This window comes from Sinocyclocheilus anshuiensis, unplaced genomic scaffold (assembly GCF_001515605.1).
Source record: "Sinocyclocheilus anshuiensis isolate Anshui unplaced genomic scaffold, SAMN03320099.WGS_v1.1 scaffold701, whole genome shotgun sequence".
NCBI classification, from domain to species: Eukaryota; Metazoa; Chordata; class Actinopteri; order Cypriniformes; family Cyprinidae; genus Sinocyclocheilus; species Sinocyclocheilus anshuiensis.
In genome coordinates, this window is record NW_015539895.1 from 828,054 (window position 1) to 832,678 (window position 4,625).

At 38.0% G+C, this 4,625-nt stretch overlaps 1 protein-coding gene across 1 annotated transcript in view; it reads right to left on the minus strand.

Moving 5' to 3' along the window:
• LOC107685926 (4-aminobutyrate aminotransferase, mitochondrial-like) overlaps window positions 1-1,742 on the minus strand; it is a 28,527-nt gene extending 26,785 nt beyond the window's left edge. Inside the window, exon 1 of the mRNA XM_016482685.1 lies at window positions 1,451-1,742. The gene's annotated coding sequence lies outside the window, so the exon portion shown is untranslated. The remainder of the gene's footprint in view (window positions 1-1,450) is intronic.
• Between the last annotated feature and the right edge of the window lie 2,883 nt (window positions 1,743-4,625).

A 4,625-nucleotide genomic window follows, 5' to 3' on the forward strand; every position in this document is an offset into this window, starting at 1 on the left:
ATCAGTAAAGCCGGTTCTGTAATCAGCGGTAAATCTCCATCACCTGCGGGCTTTCACATTGAGCAGCATTAACTGCACAGAGCCGTTGTTCACTGATGAGCAGCGCAAAAAATCGCGCGAATATGAACATGGTTTTGAGCAACTCGTCAGTGAACAACGGCTCTGTGTAGTTAATGCTGCTCAATGTGAAAGCACGCAGGTGATGGAGATTTACCGCTGATTACAGAACCATCTTTACTGACAAGATGCGCATTAAATATCGCATGCGATTTATCGTGCAGCCCTAGTGTGTAATAAAGTATAAATCTAACAGCATTTTGAGGTTTATGCTTAAAACAAGAAAAAAAAATAAAAATAACTGAAAACAAGGCTTAGTATCTTATGCAATTTTGTTTCTAGAGAAAATGTATCTTTTTTTAAATTGCAAAACAGGGCTGCGTTCAGCCCCGACAAAACGTTGCAAAACGTTTTTTAAACGGAAACAGTGGTGCGTTGAACACCCTGTTCTGATGACCAAGAGTTGCAACTATGGCAGCTGAGAAGGCCATTCTTTGTGTTCTTTTTGAAGAATTTTCGGAGCCTGATGAAATCGGTATCTCAATATGAGTTTAATACTGCAAAATACGCTCGATGTTACAGTCACTGCCCTTGCCGTCCAGAATAAAAGACACATTTGTAAACGCCTTTACTTGGACCCATTGTGCGAGCGGTCTCTTTAATACGGCGTGGTTTATATACATGTTGCTGCTGATTGGGCTGACATTTTTGACACACCCACCAAACAAGAGAAAAGGTATCTCAAACCCTGTTGCACACCGTTTCTAGGAAACATGTCGTTCAACCCGGAAACCGTAGCAAAACGTTGCGCACCGGTTTGAGCTTGAACGTGCCCCAGGGCAAAAATATGCAGTTATTTACCCACTCGCTAATGCCTAAGAAAGAAATAAACAGAACATGATAAAACAAAACAAAGCGTCAATACATTATGAGAAGCAATAACATAATGCATTTAAATGACAGGTGGCTAATGTTGTTTTTCCTCAGTAGCAGTCTCAGAGCAAAGGAAAACACACGAAAAACTTGCAGCACACAAAGCAGCTGGTGCAACTGAGAAGCAACATTATCCGGTTCCGACTGGATCTGACCTGTCAAACGGATCCGAGAGCGAGACGTACGGAGGGTATCGAATCGATGCAGCAGGGCACTTCTACCGTCTCATAACACTGCAATGTTTCATAAGAAACGCGTCCATTACGAAACACGCTAGCTACTGCATTAATGCACACCGAAGCGTTCATGCAGCGATGCCTCTATTGCACAATAAACTTATGATTATAAATGACTAAATCAAACTGCATGCTTATGCTCTGCGGTGAGAGCGCTGCTGCATCTCTTTCGCTACACTGTTCGCTGCTGCTGTAATGATACTTAAAGACATTTTAAGACTCACCTTTGTGCCTTTTTGCTGTACAGGAGGTGAAATCTAGCAGGTTCTTGGCGGAAGGACGAAAAAGAAAGAGAAGAGCGCAGGAGTGAGGAACACAAACACACTTTAAAACATCATTTGAAGTCTGGCCTTTTTCGCGAGAGGAGGGTTTTGCTGGGGGATCCGCCGACTCCAGCCAATAGAGAGACTTGCAGCTCCCGGAAATGTCAGATGCCTTGCACCGAGCACAGCTGTGTGCTGTCAGCACTGCATATTTCCCATAATGTAATCGCAGCTCCAGTCTAGTAGTCGGGGTTTTGATTCATCTCCGTGACTCGAATCTTTTGAATCAAGGACGCTGTTCGCCAGAAAGATTCGTTCACTGTTTAATTCGCTGTCCCTTTCTACATCTTTATGCCTGAAGGTGACGTTATCGCACAAATTATTGCCAAGTAGATTTCCACTCTGTGTTGTCAATTACTGAGCATGACTTTTATCAAGCTATAATGTTTGAGGGAAGCGAGTTTCTTTGTTCGTGTTGTGAGTCTTTGCAGCCGGTGTGTTTTCAAATTGATGAAGATGTTTTCTTAATTTGCAGGCGTTTTTTCTATTTGCCTGTTTTTTTTTTTTAAATTTGCAGCACGTTGAGCTCTCTCAGCCACCGTAGAAATGTTTCTTAAAGGGGTCATTGGATGCAAACTTCACTTTTGTTGTTGTTGGAGAGGGAGTTATTCGGTCAACCGATTCCTTACAAAACAGACCGAACCTATAAATGTGCTTGTCTGCAAATGTACTTCGAGTCTTGCGTATAATCGCACAAATTATTGCCAAGTAGATTTCCACTCTGTGTTGTCAATTACTGAGCATGACTTTTATCAAGCTATAATGTTTGAGGGAAGCGAGTTTCTTTGTTCGTGTTGTGAGTCTTTGCAGCCGGTGTGTTTTCAAATTGATGAAGATGTTTTCTTAATTTGCAGGCGTTTTTTCTATTTGCCTGTTTTTTTTTTTTAAATTTGCAGCACGTTGAGCTCTCTCAGCCACCGTAGAAATGTTTCTTAAAGGGGTCATTGGATGCAAACTTCACTTTTGTTGTTGTTGGAACATAAATGTGTGTTGGAAGTGTGTGTAAACATCCATCCTATAATGATAAAAATCCACCCAGTGGTTTTTAAAAAAATCCCCTTTCTCAAATCAGGCTGTTCTGAGATTTCTGTCAGAATGACGTAGTTCTGCACAGGCCCCTCCCACGATAGTTGATTGACAACAGTGTTGCCAGACATACGATAATTATCGTATTTGTACGATAAGTTTGACCTCTGTACGATGTACGATCAATAATGAAAAAAATCCCATAATTTACGATAATTTCGAAATTTCAGAACGTGTTTTTTTTCAAATTCAACCTCATCAAAACAAAGCCATGAAATCGGCTCATTACAGACGCTCTAAATGGGTTAGTGCACACCTCAGCTCTGTACGATGTACGATCAATAATTAAAAAAATCCCATAATGTACGATAATTTCGAAATTTCAGAACGTGTTTTTTTCCAAAGTCAACCTCATCAAAACAAAGCCATGAAATCGGCTCATTACAGACGCTCTAAATGGGTTGGTGCACACCTCAGGACCCTCAACATCTGGCAACACGCAGGATTCTGATGACAGCGACTCAGAGGTGGAGTTTGGACCTTCCCACAAGGTACGCCTATGGCCCTATGATTTCCGCGATGTGGAAAACACGGATGGAATTGCGGAATCCAGTCAACGGAATTTACTGTATAACGCGGAATGTCACGGAATTTGTCAAAGTTTGGATGAATTAATCAAAGGAAGGTCATTACACTTAAATCGTGATATGGACTAGTATCTGTAAATATTAAGCCGCAAAAAGGCTATTTAAATATAAATCCTGCATGTTCTGTGTCTGTCTGAATCATAGTCTATGGTCTGAATGAATGTCAAGCGGTTTTGTTTACTACACACATACTGAAGCGCGCGTGACACTCGTGGTGATTTCAGCATCTGCCTTCTCACTAAATAGGACATAAATACATGAACAACATCCCCAGAACTGCTCTGAGAGTCAAAAATATATAGTTTCTGCCAGAAATGTATTACTATTGTTCAGTAGAATGTACGTACAACTACTACTATTAAAATTAAGGAATGATCACAATATTTCTTACATGTGTTTTAATTTGAATTGTAAATCCCCTTTGTTTGCCAAAAAAATCAAATTTGTTTAATTTTCATTAATTAAAAGATAAAATAAATTCATGTGTTATGCCTTCATTCGATAATCAGAAATATTTAAATACACAACGCAGAATTTCTAAAGAAAAAAAACATTTCATAAGGCTATAAATAAAAGTAGTTTTTATTCATTCATTTGTTTGCCAAAAAAATCAAATTTGTTTAATTTTCATTAATTAAAAGATAAAATAAATTCATGTGTTATGCCTTCATTCGATAATCAGAAATATTTAAATACACAACGCAGAATTTCTAAAGAAAAAAAACATTTCATAAGGCTATAAATAAAAGTAGTTTTTATGCATTCAAATAATTAGACATATTAAAACACAGAATTTGGTAACAATAAACAAGGTGAAAAAAATAGAACCTTTCATAAGACCCTAAACATGTCATTTTTGTTAAACTTTATGTTTCATTATTTAATTAGACGTGCTTTTGATTAATAAAATGTAATTTAACCATTTAAAAAGGAGTCCAGAAAAAATAAAATAAAATAAAAAACAGAATCCAAATTTTTTAAAATTTGGAATAAAAAAAAATAAAGGAATTTGGGAAAAAATACAACTTATTTCATAGGGCCCTAGCATAGTTATTTATTTATTGTGGTAATTTGAAGGTTGTGTCAAAAAGTTGCTCTAGTCGTCTAGTAGATAAATAGCTGTATTTTGTACGTTTTTACGCGTGTACGATCATTTTCTTCCAAATACGATAATTTTGTATCTGGCAACACTGTGTTGCACGGATCTGCACTTCGAATTTCTACCGGAAGCAGTAAACCATCCGGGTACCTTTGGAATACTCATTTCAACATACTACGATTGGGGACATACTAATTCTAATTTCAAATACTATTTAGGACGGATAGTATGCAAATTGGGACGCAGCTAGAGTGTCCGTTAAAGACGCAGTTATGGTGAAGTAGTATGCAAGCTTAGGGACATA